The sequence below is a fragment of the Panthera onca genome, chromosome B1 (assembly GCF_046562875.1).
Source record: "Panthera onca isolate mPanOnc1 chromosome B1, mPanOnc1 haplotype 2, whole genome shotgun sequence".
NCBI classification, from domain to species: domain Eukaryota; kingdom Metazoa; phylum Chordata; class Mammalia; order Carnivora; family Felidae; genus Panthera; species Panthera onca.
This window is the reverse complement of record NC_138342.1, coordinates 70111119-70137489: the sequence shown is the minus strand read 5'-3', so window position 1 is coordinate 70137489 and position 26371 is coordinate 70111119. Positions and strand designations below refer to the sequence as shown.

The window sequence follows — 26371 nt, the reverse complement described above, 5'->3', positions numbered from 1 at the left end:
CCAATGTTGATAACCTGAGAAGAAACAAAAATCAAATCAAAACAAATATTTTATCATCAATGGGATTAAGAGAGAAATGACAGATACATGGCAACTATCTTGCCACTCTTCAAGCTCATGGAAGACATTATTAACCAATCCCAGTGCTCTCCCCTATGGAACCTACAATCACCCCCAGAGGCCTTCTCAATACAACCCTGTGGACAGTCACAACCAATCAATCATTCATGAAAGGGAGAAGGGGTGTCTTTATTACTTCAATTCTATAAACAAACCAAGAACTGAAGGTATCCCTCTAACATAAAATAGAAATTCAGGTGCTTTATAAGAGAGAATGACATTTGAATTTTTTTTTTAATGTTTATTTATTTTTAAGAAAGAGAGCAGTAGCAGGGGGAGGGGCAGAGAGAGACAGAGACACAGAATCCGAAGCAGACTCCAGGCTGAGTGCTGTCAGCACAGAGCCAAATGTGGGCGGGGCTTGAACTCATGAACTGTGAGATCATGACCTGAGCCAAAGTCAGACACCCAACCGACTGAGCCAACAGAGAATGACATTTGAAATGGGAAAAGAAGAGAAAGCCAACTTCTTCTACCTTCTTTTTTTTTCAATTGAAGTATAATTGACATAACGTTATATTAGTCTTAGGTGTACAATGTAATGATTCAATATTCATATATACTCCAAAATAATCACCACAGCAAGTCCAGTTAACATCCATCACCATGCACAGTTACAAAAAATGTGTTTCTTTTTTGATGAGAACTATCAGAATCCAAACTCCTAGCTATTTTTAAATATGCAATGCAGTATTATGAACTATGGTCACCATGCTGTACATTACATAAAAACATGGAACGTGTCACGAATTTGTATGTCTATCTTCGCACAGAGACCATGTTATCTTCTCTGTATTGCCCCAATATTAGTATATGTACTCCTGAAGCAAACATAGAAATCAACCTTTTTTAATGGAAAGACCTAATAGCTCACAGAGAGCTCTAACACAGCAACTATTGTATCATATGGCCACAAAGAATGAAGAAAACAGATCTTAAGTAGGGAAAAGGTAATAGGAGTGGATGTTCCTATTTTATATTAATTATTCCAATCTATGAGTAGACCTTTAAAAATAGGATCAGAAAGCTTCTTTTATAAACATCTCAGTTTTTAAGCTTTTGTGATTCCCTTCCCTCCCCCGCTCATAGCTCATTAGTAAAACTTTGTTTTGGAAAGCTGTCTCAAAGGAACAAAGAGGTTGTCCACACCTAACTCTGAAAAGTAATGGGGGAACAATGGCAGCAATGAAGGAGGGCTTTTGTACACAGTGGGAAGAATGGGAAGAGCCAAGCCAAAGCAAGTGGAATGTTGAGCAAGACAGTCAGGCTTAGGGGCAGGGGTGTGGGGAGGGTACTTTCTCAGCTGGGTCCTCTCCACAATCGGGAAATAACTTCAGGATTTATCATTTATAAAGCTCCTCCATCTCTGTCCCCTGATGGTCACCTTTTTAAGCTTAGATAAAAGCTTGTATAAAATACTACTTTTAATGTCAGATTCCTTTCTTTAGTGAGTCCAACCCCACAAAATCAGATACGTTGTCGATTATATTATCATTTCAAGGGTCTCTAAGGCGCCAGCTTTTTATTCAACCACACTTCAAAGAAAATACTTTAACAGGTAGGTAACTTTGGCTGAGATAGTCATTTGTCTACGAGGAAGTCTCAGGTTTTCTTCAAGTGCAAGCCTTGCGGTACTTAATGATTTCCAATCAGGACCATTTCTTCTTTGTCAATTAATCCTGTGGGGTGAACATCATCAGCCTTGCTTTATAAGCTCTGGAAAATTACTAGGTACTCTGAGTATATAAATCTTGTCCTAATCACTGAACCACAGTTGCTCTCCCAATGGTTTATTACACTGAAGTACTGACAATACAATTTTTTCATTAGAATTTGAAGAAAGTGAACGGATGTCACCATGAAAAAAAAAAAGCTCACTGCTCTTCTACTTAATCCAGACTCATTCATATTATGATGGACTGTGATGTGTTAAACTTTGATCTTGGATGAGGTATCATTATTCTCATATAATCTGAACACATTTTAGCTCTTCAAAATATCTAATTAATTTACACTCTAGTTTGAAACTTAGCTTTACCGCACCTGAATATTGTAATTAGCAGTTCAGTGAAAATAACTAAATCCTAAACATAAAAAGCCATTAAAAAAAAATAGGATGCTGGGGTGGATCGGCAAAAAAAAAAAAAAAAAAAAAAGAGGTTAGAGTGGGAGAGAGAACCAAAGCATAAGAGACTCTTAAAAACTGAGAACAAACTGAGGGTTGATGGGGTTGGGAGTGAGGGGAGGGTAGGTGATGGGCACTGAAGAGGGCATCTTTTGGGATGAGCACTTGGTGTTGTATGGAAACTAATTTGACAATAAAGTTCATATATTAAAAAAAAATAGGAAGCATGGCAGGACATATGTTATTTGGACCATCGTGAAGCCTATCTTTGGGGAAATGTCTCTCCCTCATGCCATGTTGTTTCAGTCTGTAGTACCATCCCACTGCCACCGGGTGTGCCTGGATATGATTATACAGACTTCCTAAGCTCTCCAAAAACAGTGACCAGCCCAGGGAGTGGGCACATGACTGAAGCAGTGCCAAGTGGAGTCCTTCCTCAGGACAGTTATAGAGAAACTGGAAGGATGAGCATGTGAGGCTAACAGCGTTCATCTCCCCTGCCCTGTAAAGAAAAGCTGTCTTCAAAATGATGCTGTGCAGAGACAAGCAGATGTGAGCAAAGAATTGAAAGAGTCCCAGAATACCCATCCTAGTTCTATTTCTTGAGGTCCTGGCCTTTGTGTATCTGCCTTTGGTCCTATGAGATATGTCTTACTCTTCCCAGCAAAGTGAGCAAACAAATTCTTGTTTACTCAATCTAGTTTGAGTTGGACTTACTCACTTGCCACCTAGAAACCAAGGAAAAATACATAATGAAAATATTTCTGGGAAAATTCTCTTTAAAATAATAAAAATCTAGGTTTATAACACATAGAGATTCCCCTACCTTGTATCATACACAAAAATTAACTCAAGATGAATATTGGACCTAAATTTAAAAGCAAAACTTTGAGAAGAAAACATAGAATAAATTCACAACTTGGGGAAAGAAAGTGATTTTTAAGAAGGATACAGAAAACAATAACCATAACAATTTATAATTTTGATTTTATTAAAAGGAAAAAACATCTGCTCATCAAAAGATATAACTAAGAAAATGAATAGGCAATTTAGACAGTCAAGAAATACTTGCAAAACATAGGTCTGTGCTGAAACACCTATATCCATACTATATAAAGGGTTCCTACGACTCAACAGTAAAAACACAAAAAAATTAAGAAATGGGAAAAAATTAAATAGACACTTCACAAAAGAAGATATACAAATGTGCAAAAGTGTCATGAAAAAGTCCCAGCACCGTTAGAAATCAGAGAAATCTATATTAAAATCACAATGAGATGCCATTACATGAATAGTTAAGTGGCCAAAGTTAAAAACAGACTGAACACCACCAAATGTTGGTGAGGATATCGAGCAACTGGAATTTTCATACATTGCTGTTGAAAATATAAATGGAAAACCACTTTGATAAAAGGTTTGGCAATTTCTCACAAAATTAAACACAATCCTACCTATGATAAGCAGTTGCAATTGTAGATGTTTAACCAAGAGAAATGGAATTCATATGTTCACAAAAATATCTGTACAAAAATGTTCATAGAAGTTTTATTTATATTTTCCCCAAATAGAAATAACCCAAATGATGCTCATCAACAAGTGAGTGGATGAACAAACTGTGGCATAACCAGTTATAACTACTCTTTAGCAATAGCAAGAATCAAACTGTTCATATACACTAAAACCTTGGATTGCAAGTAAGTTGTTCTGTGAATATTGGGCAAGATGAGCAAACATTTCTAATAAATTTTATTTTATTTTATTTATTTTTTAATGTTTATTTATTTTTGAGAAAGAGAGACAGAGCACAAACAGACGAAAGGCAGAGAGAGACAGAATCTGAAGCAGGCTCCAGGCTCTAAGCTGTCAGCACAGAGCCTGACGCGGGGCTCGAACTCATGAACTGCGAAATCATGACCTGAGCTGACATAAGACATTCAACCAACTGAACCACCCAGGTACCCCCCACACACACTTTTTAATAAACTTTAACTTGATAAATGAGTGATGTGTTACAATACAAGTAGTACGTGATGTTGAATGTCACATGATCACAACTGAACCAATGGTTCTTGAAATTCACTTTGACATACAAGTGCTTTGGATTATAAGCATGTAACAAGTTATGCTCACAAACCAAGGTTTTACTACATATCAACATAGATGAATTCCATAGCCGTTATAATGAATAAAAGAAGCCCAATACAAGAATATACACATCATGATTCCATTCAGGAGAAGTTTTAGAATATACCAAAAGGGTGTGTGGTGATAGAAATCAGAAAAAAATGGCCACTCTTGAGGGGGTAGATATTGACTGGGAAAGGGCACAGGGGACTTTCTAAGGTAATGAAAATGTCTTATATCTTGATGGGACATGAATTACATGGATGTAGACATTTATCTAAACTCATAAACTATACACTTGAGATTTGTGAACAAATTATATTTTTCTAATAAATTTTACTCAGAAAAACTGAAAAATATTGAATTCTAGTTAGTAGATTTCCTTTCTGCTGTGGTTTAGGTTAGTAATTATGAAATTACTTTTTGTGTATTCCAAGTTGAGCAAATAAATATATATGTTGAACCTCATGGGAAGCCAGGTTTCTCACTGTTGGAAGAGAAAGTTACAAATAGGGAAATGGGAAGAAAGAGTGTATCCAATTGTTTGAGGTCAGAATTATAGATATGAATATGGACTTATAGTTTTTATTTTATTTTTAATAAAAATTGTATATATTTAAGGTGTACAATATGATGATTTGTATACCTATACATGGTGAAATGATGACCACAGTCCAACTATTACCATATCTTCTCCTCACAGTTATCATTTTCTGTGTATGATGAGAGCATCTGAAATCTACTCTTAGCAAATCTCTAGTATTCAATAAAGTATTATTAACTATAGTCATCATGCTATACGTTAGATCTCTAGACTTATTCATCCTATATAACTGCACCTCTGTACCCTTTGAACAACATCTCATGGTTTTTAGTAGATAGATGCATAGATATAGAAATAAGTATAGAAATATATTTACTGCTGTTCACTGAGAGGGCCTAGAAGTAATGATACACCAGTGGCAATGAATGAGTACATCTTGTGTCTAGATCTTGACTTTTAAATGTCATTTACTATGAAATGTAATCATGGCTACTTGGATAAAAGGGTTATTCCACGGCTTGGTCTAAAAAGAACAAGATGATCCTAGAATAACATGTACCAGAAAGTAAAAAAATACTCAAGTATGATGGGAAAATAGCAAAAGAACACAGAAGCCAGTTTAAAATGGTTCTCACTGGCCCAATATAGGACAATTTAAATTTCTGAATAATCAATGATAGTAATAGATGATACCTGTAGAATAAAGCAAGAATACATGAGTTCTATTGATATGATAGATAGATAGATAGATAGATAAGCAACTAAACAAATACACAAATTGAAGAAGTGAGAAGTCTCTGTTTTCTAGTAGAATGTCAATTAATAAATACGGAAACAATAATAAAGTTACAAATTATCAATGGATGTAAAAATTCATGGGAAAAAAATTGGTGGGGGAAAGATATTTCTATAATCTCAAAGTATCTCCCACAAATTAACTATTATTTAGAAAGGGTAAAATAGAAACTTTTCTGCAGAGAAACCTGGAAGACCCAATGTGATAAAAGTTTACACCATCAGTGTTAGAATAAGCTAACATCACTCCACCTCCTGATGTGATGCTCAGAGAAGGACACATTATCTATCACTTTTGTGGTAGTTCTACCAAAAATGCATCACCTGAACCTAATCATGAGGAAACATTCCACAAACTCAAACTGGGAGACATTATACAAAATAACTAGTCTGTATTCTTCAAAAATATCAAGGTAAGCAAAAAGAAAAAGGTAAGAGATTGCTCCAAATGAAAATACATTAAAGAGGGGCGCCTGGGTGGCTCAGTCGGTTAAGCGTCCGACTTCGGCTCAGGTCATGATCTCACGGTCCGTGAGTTCGAGCCCCGCGTCGCGCTCTGTGCTGACAGCTCAGAGCCTGGAGCCTGCTTCAGATTCTGTGTCTCCCTCTCTCTCTGACCCTCCCTCATTCATGCTCTGTCTCTCTCTGTCTCAAAAATAAATAAACATTAAAAAAATAAAAAAAAAATACATTAAAGAGACATGACTGACAACTAAACACAAGGCTTGACCCTGGCTTGGATCTTGGAAAAAAATAGAGAAAGAAATGGGGCATTACACACTTTTATTCAACGTAGTATTGGAAGTCCTGGTCACAACAATGAGACAGGAAAAAGAAATAAGAGGCATCCATATTGGTAAAAAAGAAGTTAAGCTGTCACTATTTGCAGTTGACATGATATTATAAATAGAGAATCCTGAAGACTCCACCAAAAACTTACTAGGATAAATAAATTAATTCAGTAAAGTTTCAGGATATAAAACTAATACCTAGAAATCAGTACTGTTTCCATATACTAATGAAACAGCAGAAAGAGAAATTAAGAAAGCTGTTCCATTTACAATTGAACCAAAAAAAAAAAAAAAACCTGAAAATAAACTTAATCAAGGAGGTGAAATATTTGTACTCTGAAAACTAGAAAAGAGTGATGAAAGAAATTGAAGATGACACAAACAAATGAAAGATACTCCATGCCCATGGATTGGAATAATTAATATTGTTAAAATGTCCATACTACCCAAAGTAATCTACAGATTCAATGCAATCCATATCAAAGTACCAACAGTATCCTTCACAGAACTAGAAAAAATAATACTATAATTTCTATGGAACCACACAGAAAAACAAATAGTCAAAGCAATCTTGAGAGAGGAAAAACAAAGCTTGAGATAACAAAATTGCAGATTTCAAGATATGCTAAAAAGTTGTAGTAATCAAAACAGTAGGATACTAGCACAAGAATAGACATGTAGATCAACGGAACAGAATAGAGAGTCCATAAATAAACCCAAGCTTACATGGTCACTTAATCTATAACAAAGAAGGCAAAAATATACAATGAGAAAAGACTGTCTCTTCAATAAATGGTGCTGGGAAAACTTGACAGCTGCATGTAAAAAAATGAAACTGGACCCCTTTCTAACCCCATACACAAAAGTAAATGCAAAATGGATTAAAGACCTAAATTTGAGGCTTGAAACCATAAAAATCCAAGAAGAGGACACAGGCAGTAATTTCTCTGACATTGGGCCTAGCAACATTTTTTTAGATGTCTCCTAAGGCAAGAGAAACAAAAACAAAAATAAACCATTGGGACTATACCAAAATAAAAAGCTTTTGCATAGCAAAAGAAATCATGAACAAAACAAACAAGCAACTTACCGAATAGAAAGAAGATATTTGCAAATGATATATCTCATAAGGGGTTAATGTCCAAAATATATAAAGAACTTCTACAATCAACACCAAAAAAAACCAATTGAATTAAAAAAAGAACACAGGACCTAAATATACATTTTCCCAAAGAAGACATATAGATGGCAAACAGAAACATGAAAAGATGTTCAACATCACTAATAATCAGGGAAATGAAAATCAAAACAACAATGAGCAATTACCTCATACCTGTCAGAATGGCTAAAATAAAAAAAGCAAGAAATTACAAATATTGGCAAAGATGTGGAGAAAAAGAAACCCTCATACACGGTGGGGATGTAAATTAGTACAGCCGCTGTGAAAAACAGTGTGGAATTAAAGATAAAAATACCACATGATCCAATAATTCCACTACTGGGTATTTACAAAACAAAAACGCTAATTTGAAAAGATACATGCACCTGTATGCTTATTGTAGCATTATTTACAATAGCCATGATATGGAAGAAACCTAAGTGTCCATCAATAGACAAAGGGATAAGGAAGATCTGGTATATAAATACAGTGAATTCTACACAGCCATAAAAAAGGATGAGACTGTGCCATTTTCAACAGCATAGATAGACCTAAAGGGTATTATTATGCTAAGTGAAATAAGTCATACTGAGAAAGAAATATCATATGATTTCAATCATATGTGGAATCTAATTAGAAAAATAAACAAACAGAAAGCAGAATCAGACCTATAAATACAAAGGACAAACTGATGGTTGCCAGAGGGAGGGAAGTAGAGGGATTGGTAAAATAAGGGAAGGGGCATGGGAAATACAGGCTTCTAGTTACGGAATGAATAAATCAGGGGAATAAAAGCACAGCATAGAGAATACAGTCAATGGTACTATAATAGTGTTGCATCATGACAGATGGTAACTTAGCATAGCATAACATATAGAGAAGTTGAATCACTATATTGTACACCCGAAACTAATGTAACATTGTGTGTCAATTATATTCAAATAAAAAAAAATTAATGTTTATTTATTTTTGTGAGAGAGAGAGAGAGGGAGAGAGAGCACGCGAGCAAGTGGGGGAGGGGCAGAGAAAGAAAGGGCAGAGGATCTAAAGAGGGCTCTGTGCCGACAGCAGACAGGCCAATGCAGGGCTTGAACTCATGAACTGCAAGATCATGACCTGAGCCACAGTCGGATACTTACCCAACTGAGTCACCCAGGTGCCACCCCGAAAAAAATTTTTTTAAAGAAAGGGGGTATTACTGGGAAAATTGATAAAATTTAAACATAAACTTGATTAGATTAGATTATTGTATCAATGTTAAATTCTCTCATTTCAGTTATTGATAATTGCAGTTGCTCTTAGGAAATGCATACTCAGTATTTATAAAGGGATAAGATGTCTCCACTTTATTTTCAAAAAACCCAAAAATAAAATCATAAACAGACAGATATATATATGGGATGATAAAACAAATGAAACAGAACATAAACAGTTGGTAAATCTGGGTAAAGGGTGTCTAGGAGTTCCTAGTACTATTCTTACAACTTTTTTGTAAGTGTTAAAGCATATCAAAATAAAAAATTATACAACATATATCGCTTACTAAAACAGACTCCAAAGAAAAGCAAATTCTATTATTCACTGGATAGTGATACTGGAAGTTAGTAAACACGGCTTTGGAATTAGTTACCTGACCTTGAGAAAGTCATTTGATTTTCTTCGCCTCAGTTCTCTGATCTCCAAGATCAAGAGACTGAATGAACAATTTGATATCCAAAGTTTCTGCTAATTCTAAAATATCATGATTCTTCAAAATGGCCTTTTAATAACATTGTACTTCTAGAAGTGACATGATTAGTAGGAAAATTTTTCTAGTTCAGTTACAGTTAATACTTCTAAAGATAAAAGGGTAATAAATAGATTAGGAGTCCTGTTCTATTTCTGGCCCTTTATTGAATTGCTGTGCTAATTTACCATTGTATCATTTTATTTGAAAATGCCATGCCTTAATTTAGAAGACTACAAAAAACATTAACTACTACTGAATTCTATATATGACATTCTTTTTACTTTTAGATAGAAATATGAGTTTTACTTGCTTAATAAATGATATACTCAGCTCACTATTCTAAGTGATATATGTATACATATACATATATATATGTATTTAATCTTCACAACTCTGGGAGGTAAGTATAGTTATTAATTGTATTTCACAGATGGAAAAACTAAGGTACTGGAAGATACCTACAGTACTACCGCTGATAAGTGGCTATTTAAAACAACTATGCAGGGGCACCTGGGTGGCTCAGTGGGTTAAGCGTCCAACTTCGGCTTAGGTCATGATCTCACGGTTTGTGAGTTTGAGCCCTGCATCAGGCTCTGTGCTGACAGCTCAGAGCCTGGAGCCTGCTTCGGATTCTGTGTCTCCCTCTCTCTCTCTGCCCCTCCCCTGTTCATGCTCTGTCTCTCTCTGTCTCAAAAATAAATAAAACATTTAAAAAATTTAAAAAAAAACATGCATTTGAACCTAGGCAGTGTGGCTGTAGAAACATTGTTCTTAACCACTACTCTAAACTGCTTCTTAAATATTACATAAAAATAAATTCTAGCTGGTGGCTCGGTTCGTTCAGTCTCTGACTCTTGATTTCAGCTCAGGTCATGATCTCTCAGTTCGTGAGCCTGAGCCCCATAGTCAGCCTCCTCACTGAACATGGAACTGGCTTGGGATTCTCTCTCCCCCCATCTCTCTCTGCTCCTCCCCCTCTTGAGCGCAGGCATGCTCTCTCTGTTTCACACACTCTCTCTCAAAATAAATTTTAAAAAACTCTAGCGAAGACCTATACTTTCAAAAATTCCATAAGAAAGAGTGATCTGAGTAATAAATGCCATTCATTTTTTAGGGCAAAATCAAATACCTGGAGACACACATATAGATCCATATGTCTACATATCTAGATCTATTGATATAGATATGTCTATATGAATGGATAGATATATAAATGTTATTATGCATAGTCTTATTTACGCTTATATTAATATTATGCTCATATATTTCATTTTGAGTTTTTACTTTTAACATTTTAATACTTGGCAGACCTTTCCACATGAAGCTTTTGCCACATTGATCTGCTGCTCTTTCCCTTTCAGCAGCTTGAAAGCAGTCGGGGGGAAGAGCTCAGAAGCTGCTGCTTCTCCCTTCCTTGCAGAGGCCAGCAAATAAAGCCCAGCCATGCTGCAGCACAATTGATATTCTCAACCCAGGGGAAAAAAGTCAGGCTCAGTGCTTAGTCCTTTACGAAGAGAAAATTAGCAGTGAAAGTGACAAGGTCCATTTTGCCTTTAAAAATGAAACCATAGAGCACAGTGTCATTTTAGTTGGAAAAGCACAACGTTGTAACTCCTAAGGGTTTTATTACAGCATGACTAACACATATTCTCTCACTCCAGGTGCTGACATCTGTAGTCACGAGGTTAGCTCAGTTAGGCCTCCCTAGACACTGGAAGATTACTCATGCAAATCCCAAGCTTACCTTTCATGGGAAAAATGGGGGATTGAGAGAAAAAATAAAGGTGAACAGATGTTAAGCAAGAATGCTTTTAAGTGGCAATGGAATTGTCTGAGAGAAAGAAAAGACAAGGAGTTATGGCAACAGTAAGAATTGGAATCCATCATATTTTGACATTCTTAACACATTATCTTGCAAATAATATCATCATCAATATTTATACATAAGGCTTTCACAAACTCCATGTAATCCATATAATTTCATATAATCTTGGTAAACAATCTTTAAGAAATGCGGCTGATGTCTCTGCTATATATATGATGCAAGAGGCAAAGGTGGCTTGTTCAAGCCATAAACCTAAGAAATATTTGAACAGGTATTATTTTACTCTGGATTGTGAAGATTTTCTTTCCTTTTGTTTCCTCACTAAACTACATTGCTTAGTACTTAACACCATAACCTTATAGAGACCACTACCTTTACTTATTAGCATTTCTAAAAAATGAAACAGCAAATAAAGTGATAACAGAACAAAAGTAGGCACTGAAATATTTATTATATCATAAATTAACATTGTTAAAAAACATGTTAACACAAAATTAACAGACCCTTGAAGAAATACACTAATCGTATTTACTTCTCATAGAGCTGCTTTAGGATTTCAAGAATTTAAACATAAGATGAAAATATCACATAAAGGGTCACATAAAAATTCAAGTATTAGCACAACTTAAATTACAATCTTAGAGTAAAAAGAAATCATGAAACAAATTTAAGGATTGTAGAAAATACTTCCCAATATGGTTATGAAATGTAACATTCAAGTTAATCAAATATGAAGTCCATTCATGCTTTTTTTGAAAATGCTGTCTTGTATAACATGAATAGATGGCCAATTTTCAATTAACTAGGAAAAACAATCACACTTATCATCAAAAATATTGTAAACACAATTCAGGCTGCTTTGAGATCCAGAAGCCATTCTTATAATGCTTTAAGGTCATCTATCATGATTTTTATCATTAACAGAATGCTAAATAATTCAGATTCATTCATAATTTTCTCTTTCCTAGCTATACCAACAGGTGATGATATTCTTCCTGCTCCCCTACTAAAATATTATTTTTTCCCTATCCTCCCCATTCTCTCTGCCCTAACTAGCTTTGTTCGGTTCTCATCACCATCCCTTTGCCTCACATGTAGATGATGACTTCATTCTAAACTTCAATTTCATGCTTCTAAGGGCCTTTCTCTCAGTGCCACTGCCAAACTGATAATTCCAAATACGTATTTTATATGGTCCAGAACCTTTAACAGGTGCTGGCTGCATAGCACACCCTGTTTAAACTTAGCTCATTTTCAATTTTCCATAATCTAACTCAGTTTACTTTCCCAATTTATTGTTCATTACTCCCCCAACAAATGCCCTGTGAAGCAGTCACCAAAACCTGTGTACTAAATTTAACCCAAACACACAGTGCTTATTCTTACCTCTTTCTTCTTGGAACTTACTACAACTAAAATCGTCATCATTATCAACATCAACAGCAAACACATATATTGCTTACTGTGTACCAGGCAATATCATAAATGCTATATACATTTTGACTCACATAATCTTCACAATTACCATGTGAGGTAGATGCTGTTATTATCATTCATTTTACAGATGGTCCAAAGCAGTCAAATAACTCTTGCAAGGTCACACAGCTAGTAAATAATAGAGCTAGAATTCAAACCAGGCAGTTTGGTTTTAGATTCTACACTCAACCACTATCTGTATGCCTTTCAATTACCAATTACTTCAATGCACTTATTGTCAATAACATCATTAGCTTTTAGTTATTTCAAATATATTACTTTTATCTCTTTAATAAATTATAAAATTATACCAAAAGTTTTGTTTCTTTTAGAGGCCCCTTAATATTAGATATACAGTTAGCCCAAAACAAATATTTCTAAGGGAGACCATTTTATTCAAAGAAAAAATATGAAAGACAAAGATTCAAGAATTATAATTAGTCAAAATGTATAGAACTAAGCTTTCTCTCACCAACAGTCTGCTGAAGCAAGACTTGTCTGTGGTAAGACACTGACAGGGTGAAGACTGGAGTGTGGGTTGGACTGTTTGAGGATGTCTACACAGGAGGGGCTGCAAGACAGCTTTATGCTTGGGGGAAAGATCACACATTCAGAGCCTTTGAAACTATAGTTGCCAAATAAGTACACTTATTTAGTTTGTAGCACAAACTATTTAGTACACCTACTTAGATTATAGTTTGTAAATTATAAAAATAGCAGCATTTCCTAATGATAATCTTACTATCTACATAATATTGGGAATACAGAAACTCATATTAGTTAAATTACTAATCATTCATTAAGTATGGAGGAGGGTGGACAGCACCCCACTAACCCCTCAAAACATTATAGTGCCATTAGTGACTCATCATGCTGGTGACCTGAAGGAAGAGTTAAATAAAGTTCTGAGCATGCTTAAAAACAGAAGAGTCACCTCTCTCACTTTCAAATGGAGCATATAACTTTTTGGGAAAAAATGTCTTACTCATAGAAGTACATATATAAAAATCCCAAGACTAGAAATTTGAATAAAACTGATTTCTTTGAAATAGGGCACTAAGCCAGGCCTTCTATACTCTAAAGAAGACAAGAGACTCATTCTTCAATTCTACCTCAAATGTCAACTCATCTGTGAAATTTACTTTTCATAATTAATCACTCCTCCTTCTGTACTATAATAGCATTTTATAAATATCTCTATTGAAATACACGGTATAATAACTATTACTTAGAAAATGTGCTGATCTTGACTTCCAGATTGTTGCCAACCCAAATGTTCCCATCAACAAGGGAACATAAACCAATTTGATATAATCATGCAATTAGTACAACTTGGCAATACAAGAAACTAATTATTAATTTGTGAAACAACATGAACAGTGTTTAAAAACATTATGCTAAACTAAAGAAAGCGGACACAAAAGAATACATACTGTTGTCAAGAACTGGGAAAGATTTGAGATTTCACACAGTGAATAAGCTTATAAGTTTCATGTTTGCTGGCATAAGATATGAGACTGCTGGGTCAGAGACAAAAGACTTTATTACTCAAAGCAATACGATTAGTCAGAGTATCACACTTGCACAGTGAATTGTGTTACAGGAGAGGAATGTGGGAACTTTGGAAATCTGAATCTATTACAATGGGCAGCAAGCTTACCTGACGTTTGCCCCACAGGGATACATTATCTTTAACACACTGCACAATAATAAACCTGGTCTTTTCCCAGGAGGAAGACATTACCTCTACCTCCCAAGGTTATTCACTATACAAACATATTTGGAAAAATGGTCCTGGAACAAAAGCAGTCATTACCACTGTTCACAGACATGCAGAATTGTGATATAGTTGGAGCATTGTCTCCTAATTACTCTATGTTTTCATTCATAAAACATTTCTGGAATAGGCAACATTAGTCTATGGTGGGAAAAAAAAATCAGAACAATCATTGTTTGGAGCCAGAGGTGACTACATAGAATCAGAAGGGAAATTTCTAGGGTGAAAGGAATATTATATATTTTATATGGGGTGACAGTTACTTCAAAATATTTCATATATATATATATGCATGTATATATATACATATATATATGCCAAACTCATCAAACTGTACACATAAAAGTGCATTAAATTATGTAAATTATGTATGTATAAAGTGGGTATGTAAATTGTACCCAAATAAAACTGTTATAAAAAGAAAAATATGCTGATCATAACTTCTAGAGTGTTATCATCTACAAGGCAAGGATTGTGTTTTATTCATCTATTTTGCTGATTACTGAGAAGAAATTAGCCAACTGAATATTCTTAGTAAGTGTTCATAATAGTTGGTTGCACTGAATTATTAATATTATTAAAATGGGTCTCAAAGTTATATATAAACCTGATGGTAATCATATATCAAAACCACTAATAAATATGCAATGAATAAAGAAAAAGGACTTCAAATACATCACTAAAGAAAATCAGCAAAATATGAAAGGGAGAAAGACAAGAAAGGATCAGAGAAAATCTTGGGTAACAACCACAAAACAAGTAATAAAATGGCAATAAATACATATCTATCAATAATTACTTTGAATGTAAGTGGACTAAAGGGTCCAATCAAAAGACAGAGGGTGACAGAATGGTTAAAAAAACAAGACCCAATTATATGCTGCCAATTTTAGACCTAAAAACACCTGCAGATCGAAAGTGATAGGATGGCAAAACATTTGTCATGCAAATGAATATCAAAAGAAAGCCAGAGTATCAACACCTGGACTAGACAAAATACACTTTAAAACAAAGACTATAACAAGAGACAAATAAGGACACTGAATAATAATAAAGGGGACAATCTAACAAAAAGATATAATAATTGTAAATATTTATTCACACAATACAGGACACCCAAATATATAAAACAGTTAATAACAAACACAAAGGAACTAATCAATAATAATACAATAATGGTAGGGGACTTTACCACCCACCTACATCAATGGACAGAACATCAACAAGGAAACAATGGTTTTGAGTGACACACCGGATAATATGGATTTAAGAAACATATTCAGAACATTCCATCCTAAAAGAACCCAGTACACATTCTTTTCAAGTGCACATGGAATTCTCTGTAATAGATCACACAGTAGCCCACAAAATAAACCTCAACAAATTCAAGAAGATCAAAATCATACCATGCATATTTTTTGACCACAATGCTATGAAACTAGACATCAACAAGAAGAAAAACTGTAGAAAGACCACAGCTACATGGAAGTTAAATAACGTTCTATTAACAATGAATGGATCAACCAGGGAATCAAAAAAGAAATTTAAAAAGTACATGGAAACAAATGAAAATGAAAACACAATAGTCCAAAACCTCTAGGATGCAGCAAAAGTCATTCTAATAGGGACGTCTATAGCAATACAGGCCTACATCAGGCCTACATCAGGCCTACATCAAGAATCAAGAAAAAAAATATCAAATAACTAACATTATACCTAAAGGAGCTAGGGGGAAAAATGAAACCTAAAACCAGAAGAAGGAAGGAAATAATAAATATTAGAGCAGAAATAAATAGAGTAGATCAATGAAACCAGAGGTTGGTTCTTAGAAAAAAACAATAAAATTGATAAACCTCTAGTCAGACTTATCAGAAAAAAGAGAAAGGACAGAAATAAATAAAATCACAAATGATAGAGGAGAAATGATGACAAACATGACAGAAATACAATCATAAGAGAATACTATGAAAAATTATATGCCAACAAACTGCACAACCTGGAAGAAATAGAGAAAGTCCTAGAAACATAATCTCCCAAAACTGAAACAGGAGGAAATAGAAACTTGAACAGACCAATAACCAGCAAATAAATTGAATCAGTAATCAAAAAACTCCAAACAAACAAAGGTACAGGTTGGGGTGGCTTCACAGGTGAATTCTACCAAAGATTTTTTTTAAGGTTTATTTATTTATTTTGAGGTGGGGGAGGGACAAGGAGAGAGGAAGACAGAGAATCCCAAGCAGGTTCCGCACTGTCAGCGCAGAGCCCAATGCAGGGCTTGATCCCATGAACCATGAGATCATGACTTGAGCTGAAACCAAAAGTCAGTCGCCTAATTGAGCCATCCAGGCGCCCTCTACCAAACATTTAAGGAAGAGTTAATACCTATACTTCTCAAATTATTCCAAAAAATAGAAAAGGAAGGAAAACTTCCAAATTCATTCTATGAGGCCAGCATTACCCTAATATCAAAATTAGATAAAGACTCCACTAAAAAAGAGGAACACAAGCCAATATCCCAGATGAACATGGATGCAAAAATTCTCAATTAAATACTAGCAAACTCAATCCGAAAATACATTTAAAAAAAATCATTCACCAGGATCAAGTGGGATTTATTCCTGGGTTACCCGGGTGGTTCAGTATTTGCAAATCAATCAATGTGACACACCACATTAATAAGAAAAAGGATAAGAACCATATGATCATTTCAATCGATGCAGAAAAAGAATTTGACAAAGTACAACACCAATTCATGATAAAAACCCTAAACAAAGCAGTTTCACAGGGAACATACCTCAACATAATAAGACCATCTATGAAAAACCCACAGCTAATATCATCCTCAAGGAGGGAAAACTGAGAGCTTTTCCTTTATCATCAGGAACAAGACAGGTATATCCACTGTCATCACTGTTATTTAACATAGTACTGGAAGTCCTAGCCACAACAGTCAGACAGCAAAAAGAAATACAAGGCATCCAAATCAGCAAAGAAGAATTAAAACTTTCACTATTTGCAGATGACATAATACTATATATAGAAAACCTGAAAGACTCCATCAAAAAACTGCTAGAACTGATACACATATTCACAGGGTACAAAATCAATGTACAGAAATCTATTGCATTTCTATACACCAATAATTAAGCAGCAGAAAGAGAAATTAAGGAAACAATCCCATTTACAACTGCACTAAAAACAGTAAGATACATAGGAATAAACTTAACCAAAGAGTTTAAAGATTTATACACTAAAAACAATAAAACACTGATGAAAGAAACTGAAGATGAAACAAGGAAATGGAAAAATATTCTATGCCCACGGATTGGAAGAACAAATATTGTTAAACTGTCTGTACTATCCAAAGCAATCTACACATTTAATGTAATCCCTATAAAAATACCACCAGCATTTTTTGCAGAGCTAGAACAAATAATACTAAAATTTGTATGAAATCACAAAAGACCCCGAATAGCCAAAATAATCTTGAAAAAGCAAGGCAAAGCTGGAAGATCACAATTCCAGACTTCAAATTATACCACAAAGATGTAGTGATCAAAACAGTATGGTATTTGGCACAAAAATACAAACATAGATCAACAGAACAGAATAGAAAATCCAGAAATAAACTCACAGCTATACAGTCAATTAATCTATGACAAAGCAGGAAAGAATGTCCAATGGGAAAAAGTCTCTTCAACAAATGGTGTTGAAGCAACAAGCAGAGAATGAAACAGGATGACTTTGTAAGCCATACACAAAAATAAATTCAAAATAGATGAAAGACCTAAATGTGAACCAGGAGACTATAAAAATCTTAGAGGAGAAGATAGGCAATAACCTCTTTGACATCAACTGTAGCAACTTCTTTCTGTATATGTCTCCTGAGGCAAGGGAAACAAAAGCAAACATGAACTATTGGGACTACATCAAAATAAAAAGCTTCTGCACAGTGAAGGAAATAATCAACAAAACTAAAAGCCAACCTACAAAATGGGAGAAGATACTTGGAAATAACTTATCTGATCAAGGGTTAGTATCCAAAATACATAAAGAAATTATCAAACTCAACACTCCAAAACCAAATAATCTAATTAAAAAATTCATAGAAGACATGGACACAAAGAAGACATACAGATGGCCAACAGACACATGAAAAGATGCTCATTATCACTTATCAACAGGGGAATGCAAATCAAAACTACAATGAGGTATTACTTCACAACCCTTAGAAGAGCTAAAATCAGCAACACAAGAAACAATAGGTGTGGATGTGGAAAAAAAGGAACCCTCTTCCACTGCTGCTGGGAATACAAACTGATGCACCCACTGTGCAAAATAGTATGGAGTTTCATCTAAAAGTTAAAAAAGAACTACCCAGTCACACTGCTGGGTATTTGCCCAAAGAATATCAAAACATTATTTCAAAGGGATGTATGCACTCCTATGTTTACAGCAGCATTATTTATAATAGCCAAGATATGGAAACATCCCAAGTGTGCATCAACTAATGAATGCATAAAGAAGAGATGGCTTCTTTATCTATTCATCTATATCTATATCTATATATAGAATATATACATATATATGTATATATATTATATATATTCAATTTTAATGTATAATGGAATATTATTCAGCCATAAAAAGGAATGAAATGTTGCCATTAGCAACAACATGATGGAGCTAGAGTATTATGCTAAGAAAAATAAATCAGTATGAGAAAAACAAATACCATATGATTTCACTCATATGTGGAGTTTAAGAAACAAAACAAACAAGCAAAGGGAAAAAAATAAGAAGAGAGAGAAGCAAACCAAGAAACAGACTCTTAATTATAGAGAACAATCAGATGGTTACCAGAAGGGAGGTGGGTAGGGGAATGGATTAAATAGGTGATGGGGACTAAGGAGTGCACTTACCACGAGTAAGCACAGGGTAAAGTATGGAACTGTTGTATCACTATAATTATACACTTGAAACTAATATAACACTGTATGTTACTTAACTGTAATTAAAATAAAAACTTTAAAAAATGGGCCTCTAAGTATCTTTCTTGTTCTAAGTTGATTTGAAATGCCATTACATTTGAATTTTTGAAATTTCATTTGATTGTGTTTGTTTATAAATATTGATACATATGAATATCAAGAAGCCATCACAAATTTGTATTTAAAAAACAAATTTTCTAAATACTATATTATTTTGATGTAGATTTTTAAATAATGTAGTGAGTTGCTTAAAACCAGGAAAGTTTGTGCTAATCTTAATAAGGTTATATGAAAAAACATTATTTTCCATATCACAAACTTGGCTGACTAGCTCCTTTAGAAATACAATACTACTCCAATAAATCTTTACAATGAATACAGTAGAAAACTACTTGAAATTTGAAAGTTGCAAAGACTTTTTCTTTCACCAACCAATTTAAATTTGGTGAAAATATCTGGGGTCAGGTGATAATTTAGGTTGGCAAAGTCTAAGGAGCAAAAGTAACAACTGTAGTTTCCATTTACAACAGAATTTTAAAACCCTATCTTCTTAATATATACTTTACTGTAGTTTTCCTAATTTATTTTATAAATTATAGCTATTTATTTTATCAAAGAATATTTTAATGTTGGTTAAGGGAATTACTTTGAGAAAGTAAGACAGATGATTTAAATAAAGCTATAAAATGGTTTGCTATCTTAATACATATTAAATTATAAGTGAAAAAATTTATCTTATGCTTACATTCTTATCATGTTATCCTTTATTTTTTTCCTAGTAAAAACTTGGAAAGAAGGAAAGTAATTCCCACATTTGCTAAATGAAACATACAGGAAAACACTGTATTTGCATTCCTAACAAAAATATTGCATTATGCTTGTAGCTCTGATACACAGATAAACCAAATATTTTTGGCTCAGGTCTTAGAGACTATGCCAACGTCTAATTCAGGGATAGATATTTCCTCATTTTGTAGGTAAACTCTCATATTCCATGATGTATTTACCATTTACACATCCCTCTAATTATCCACAAATTCAACAATTGTTCTGATTAAATATTCATTAACAGTAATATGGGGAAAGTGGAAGCAAAACTCTTTGCAAAAGCCATCAGGACCCAAAAATCATTAATAATGCAAATTAAACTGAAATGCCAATATTTATAATATTGATATTTCATCACTATAAAATAAAGTCAACTTTCCATTATAAGCTCAGAAGCTATTTGATGACTGATATAAGACATTATTGGCTGAAAAAAACAGAATAAGACCTATAAATACAGAGAACAAACATGGTTGCCAGAGGGGAGAGGGTAGGAGATAGGCAAATGGGTGAAGGGGAGTGGAAATACAAGCTTCCAGTTATGGGAATGATAAGTCACCAGAATAAAAGGCACAGCATAGGAAATATGGTCAGTGATATTGCAATAGCATTGTACGGTGATAGATGGTATCTACACTTGTGAGCACAGCATAACATACAAAGAACTTGAATCACCATGTTGTATACCTGAAACTACTGTGGCACTGTGTGTCAACTATACTCTAAAAAATTTTTAATTGTAATATTTCCAATAACTGAATCAGTCCACACACTTCTGGTACGTATGCCATGTTCTCACAAGACTTTGTTAAGTCATGGTAGCTATGACTTCAAAAATCAAATGATAAAACTGCCATCACATACCATAAATATAATCACCTACACCCCTACCCCCTTGATTAGGTTGATTCATACCAAATTTCTGATAGTTGATAGATTTTGACCTGCAAAAATGGTAATTTCATCTGATTGAACATAATATAAAGTCAAAGTACAAAAATGGAAGTAATTGCCATTGAACACTGCACTCAAAATGCAATATTCCTACAATATATGTACACAGAGGAGATTGAAATTTTCTACTTTCTCTCTTGAGCACTAATAATAAAACTATTGAGTAAATACTCTAGATCCAAGTATCTATATTACCTCTATTTCCTAACCCACTTTATACCTCAAAGTCCAAGGAAGGAGAAATCCATGAGAGTGTTACTGCTTTGTTTTTTTCTCACTCAATTCTTAATGGTTACTGGGTTAAAACATAAATTGCTTTTTCCCAAGACAGCACAAATGATTTTTTTGTTCAGATTACTAAATTTATTTCCCCAGTGTACATCTTCCCTAAATTATCAAGTCTCCTTTCAGACTCGATATACATATCTGTACCTTGAAAGAAGATGTCAGTGAGAGAGAATTCTGACACCAAAATACAAGTAAGATGTTATTAAGTGACTTGAATACACCACAACCTATGCTTTCTTTGAATACTTTTGAATGACTATTTTCAGGCTTGTCAATTACCCAAAGGTAAATAAACCTCTATGGGTACAAGTTCAATAATTAAAATATTTTCCCTCAGTGATATGCTACCAATGGCCAGAGAGTTTCACAGTTTGTGATAACATGCTTAGTGACAACAAGAATTAATTACAATCCTGAAGAAAGTTTTCTGCAATTGCAAATGCCAAAGGTAAACACGTGAAAAAGAAGTGTTTAAAAACTCAAATAAGCAATACTTTTTTTAGGTATCAGAACCCAGCTTACCCTAGAGAATGCTTTCAAAATTTACCAGGAAGAACATTATTTTTCCCTACAGGAATCTCTGAGCTCTATATGGATTTTTACAGTTGAATTGTTTTTTGCTCACATTCTTTCACACTAAAGTCCTATATTTCCATTGCTCAAAATAGACACCTTCTGCCCTGGACTAGAGTCAATAATCAAAAGAGGAAAAGAAAGAATGTTGGAGTATGAATGGCACAATGAGGGCACAAGAGGGGAGACCTTGCATCAATAGTCGATGTGTTTTTCTCTCATTGTGTTTTAGGTCTGATCCTTATCATACCAACCAGACGGAAAACTTCTCAAGGTCAAGGATTGTATCTTATAATCCCCTCATGTTTGGACCAGAACTGAACCTGAAGCAGGTACTCAATACATGCTTGTCCAATGACTGAAAATGTAAATGATAAAGAGACTATAAAAAATAATAGCAATAAAATATAGAGTATCTAGCAAGCAATGTTATTCAGTAAAAATGATTTTCCTTCTCTGGATGAATTTTTTCTTGAGTAAATTGGTAAAAAAAGTTAGGTTCGTCTTCACAAAATGTGCTTGGAATACCGTGGCCTCCTATATTGCCCGTAGTAAGGATGAGTTAATTCTTGTGGCTTGGATATTCATTTTTGATAACTCACTGTATAAAATTGCTTATGACCTGAAATGTTCATAAGATATATTTTTATTGACAACTTATAAATATTTTTATTTCCAAGTTATAAATAAATGTGAGACACTCACATCATTGTATGTCTGTATGTATTTTAAGTTACAAAAAAAGTCACTATCCTTCAAATCACATCCAAGTTAATACATTAATGGTAATTTATCATTGACAGTTTTATCAAAAGGTAACTGTTCCTCACTATTGGTCATCTTTCTTCAAAATCTATAGTTAATTTAAACTCACAAAATGTATCTAAAGTTTTCTATTATAAAGAAAAATTGTTTGTCATAGTTGTCATAGATACTATTACTTATTTAGCAAAACGGTTAAATTTTTGGCATCTGAACATTAAATGTACTTCTGATCAAAAGCCCCCGCACCTTTTGTTTACCAGTTGAATCACTGAAACAGCAATCTATTATAATTAGGTAGATATGTTGATCAGAGTTTGAGTGAGTAATAAAAAGGTATTTGGAACAGACTTGAAAACAAAATATGAGGGGCCATTCAAGATAGTTACTACACCAGTATATTTTCAGTGATCTGTAATATATCTAATCTATAGAAAAAAAATGTCTTTCATAACATATATGCCATCTATACGTGCTATATGTTATGTGTTTGCCCTGTAGGGTATGCATGTTGACGGTGCTAAACAATGACGAAATGTAGCTTATTGTTTGACGTATCACCATGTCCTGTACTAGGGATATAGTATAAGGATCCTATATTAGGGGTTGAAATATTGAAATCCCACCCATCTATCAATAATACTCCTAGGCACCTCAGTCCTCAGGACATGGCAACTGCACCCCCAAACAAGATACAGGTCATCTGGAGATTAAACCACTTACAGGTGATGCAAGGAAACTCAAGTACTTATCTGCTTAGCTGAAGGTTGAAACATTAACTTCCTCAGAGACTTATTTGCTGATCTCCTTAACAAGAAAGTTTTAAGTGTTCATAGCAAGCACCATATACCTCTCCTCTGTGGCATTTGCTTCAAATATAATTTTATATTTACTTGTGTGATTCTTTTGTTAATGTCTAGTCACTTGTGTTGACCTTAAGCTCTCTGAGACCAACTAACGTGTCCTATTTTTGTGTGCAAGTAAGGGTCATGATTGTATCACTTCAGTTCAAAAAATGCTGGGCATGTAAGAGACAGACAATGAATACTGATGTTAAATTTGTTGAATGAATGGAACACAGGTAAACACTGAACACTAGAAATGTAAACTAAATCATGGCATACATATATAGTTAATATCATGAGACACAAGTGCTCACCAACTTGGAAAACTGATAATAGAACCCTTCATATTTTCAATATTCAAGAGGTAAGTAGTTGGTGGAAGGCATTGAAAAGACGGCTGAGGAACTATGAGAACAGTCAGCACTTAGGACAGGGTTATGAAGGAAGTCTAAGAGGAAAAAATATATATAAGAATGAAAGCTGTGTAGGGATAAGTACCAAGGCTAAGTAGGTGGGAAAGTGGAGTGGGGCCACCAAGTTTGGAGATTGGAGATAACTACACAGTTTAAGCAGAAAGAATTTAAAGGTGATAGAAACAGAATTGAAACAGAAATGAGAAAATGGGGACAGTGAGAATGGACCATCATGTTTTATCTTCCTCAAAAATCAGTAACAAAGAAAATGGAGAAATAAAGCCATTATGTAGAGGTATAGGACTTTTAAACTGCCTAAGGGACTAGGAGACATATTCATGGACACACATACATACATAATAAACACACACACACACACACACACACACACACACACACACACACACACACCACATCATGTCATTGAAGCTTTGTGTAAACTCCATCTCGGTATCTTTTTGAGGGGAGAGGGAAGAAGGGAAATTAGGAACAATTTGATGGACAGTAGGAAGAGCTCTGTGATTCAGATGTGACAACATTTAGTTTTGGAACTGATTATTCACCATACCAAATCACATCCCTCCTTCTGAGTTCTTATGGGTTCCTTTCCTTTAATCATCACTAGGATGTCAAATTAGGTAATCATGGAACAAATTTATGTCTCTAAATCTCCTCTGAGCCCTTCTTAACTTTCATTTAATTTGTGTGCTTCTAATAACATGGTAATTGCGAATTTCTACGTTCTTAAGTATTTACCTTATATCTGATATGCACATTTCAATTAGTGGTGTTACACGTATTGAATTGAATGTGTGCTCTTCATTCATAATAGAATATTTTGTGTCTGACTTGCAATAGTGAGGAATAATTTTGGATATAATGATTTTTTTTACTTCAGCCTTTTTTTTTACTTCTCTTTAACAAAAAGTTATAATTACCATCTGTTCAAAGCTATAATGAAATAAATGCAGCTATACAAATAATGCATCTTTGTTCCCCTAAATATTATGTGGAAAATCAATCAATATCTAAATTTGAGGCATTTTATGATTACATTTTGCAAATGAGCTCCAGGAAATAACACATTTCAAGTCTGAGTTGGACTATGTGTGTCCCACACACTTTAACTCTTTGTCTTGGGAGACATTCAGATTCACATAATTAATTACAAGGATTTAGGGAGGTTATTGTCTTTGACTTGTAAATATGGCCAACAGAAGCCCAGCAGATCTTAGCTATGTGTATTTTAGATGGGAGAATAATCATGGTCCCTTTATTCAGTCACTTTGATCTGCTGCCCTGAGGCCATTGCTAGTGATTTTGATTAAGTCAGAAAAGTAGGGAAGTCAAAAAATAGGATCCCACTGATATTACATATGCCTGAAATTGGCAACTGGAGGCTTTGTACAATTAGCCTTATGTATTGCTAAGCATTGGAATAATATAAGGAGTAGCCACTGCACTCTATTTCACTGAGCTGATCCTGGGTTCTAAAACTTCTCACTGATTCTCCCTTACCACCCTTCTTTTAACCCTGACATATTTCCATCCCTTAATCTTCTCTAACTGCCTGCTCTCCCAAACAAAAGGCCAATACCCTGTACCTATAAACAGGCAAATCTGTCACCACATGGGCTCCTTTTGTTATTCCCAACCACCTTCTGCTGGAGGGAGAGGCAAGAGGACAGACCTTAGTGGTCCCCCAGAGGGACCTGGGTGAGAATCCCAGTCCAGTCACTTCCTAGCTCTGAAAACTTAAGGAAGTTATTTATAAAAGTCTATTATTCATGAGTTAAGGATTAATCTATTAATTATTAATAGCTTAAGAAGTTATTTTTAAAACCAAACTTGCTGTACTGTGTGATTTACATGAAGCAGGGTATACCAAAAGTTAAATGAATAGAGAAGTAATTCAATAATCCTACTTTTCTTCTTTTCCCTGGTGTCTTTTTAAAGTTACCCCAAATCATTTAACTGTCCTTACTGGTAATGCTTTCCATTTCTATGTCTAATTACATCAATATTAATATCTATATCTATATAGTATTATATTATATATAATATATATAATTAGATATATATTAACTATATATCTATATCTAATATTATATGTGTGTATATATATAAGTTAGGATCATGTGTATGTATATGTATGTATATCATGATGGTTTGACTTACAATTTTTTGGCTTCATAGTAGTACAAAAGAAATACATATTCAGTAGAAACCATACTTTGAATTTCAATCCT

At 34.1% G+C, this 26371-nt stretch overlaps 1 protein-coding gene and 1 non-coding gene across 3 annotated transcripts in view; both read right to left on the bottom strand.

Annotated features, from left to right (window-relative positions):
* Nucleotides 1-26371, bottom strand: part of ARHGAP24 (Rho GTPase activating protein 24) — a 662544-nt gene that overhangs the window by 434509 nt on the left and 201664 nt on the right. The window lies entirely within an intron of this gene.
* Nucleotides 848-950, bottom strand: LOC132693461 (U6 spliceosomal RNA). The gene has a single exon (XR_009616832.1). It is a non-coding gene; the product is annotated as a U6 spliceosomal RNA (small nuclear RNA).